Raw genomic sequence first — 639 nt, 5'->3', positions numbered from 1 at the left:
GTAGCTTTTGGGTCTGATAAGGTCAGTGAAATCCCCTCAGGGTTTATCCTGAGATCCTGTACCTCAGATTGTAAATACTTCACCTTTTTATACATACATCTGCACTAAAAATCCTATCTAGACCTTGCCCACTTTGATTTCTAGGTCTTCTGGTGTTAACTGATTTATCTCTTCACTAATAGCTTCATATTCATTTTTCTCTGTATTATTCTGTTTACTCTGTATGTTTTCCAGTTAACCAATTTCAGTTTTTAGTTGTTCCATATTTATGACTTCTTCCTATTTGGTATTTTCATGCATCCACAAGACCAAAGAGATACTATTTTAATGTAAGCTTATCCTGCACAGTTTGCTTAGCTAATGACCTGACTAAGCTATTGCATTTTCATCCCCGGGGGACACGCGTGGAGCTTGGTGTACTGTGAAGGGGTGTGTTTCCTGATCGCGCTCCTACATGATCACTGACCTGGTATCACTCCTCTTTCCGGGGTTTTCTGACTCTGCATTTTTGCTTCTAGGGCTGGAGAATCCAACCAGACTGCTGTTTGTGGGGCTTTTACCTGGGCTACTGTCTGTGTGTCTTTAAACTGCCTGTCTTCTCCTTCTTTGGCATGCAATGTTTGTTATTCTCTGCAGAAA

The sequence above is a fragment of the Octodon degus genome, unplaced genomic scaffold (genome assembly GCF_000260255.1).
Source record: "Octodon degus isolate 3935 unplaced genomic scaffold, OctDeg1.0 scaffold00441, whole genome shotgun sequence".
Classification (NCBI taxonomy): Eukaryota; Metazoa; Chordata; class Mammalia; order Rodentia; family Octodontidae; genus Octodon; species Octodon degus.
The sequence above is the reverse complement of the archived record's forward strand: the minus strand, read 5'-3'. Positions refer to the sequence as shown.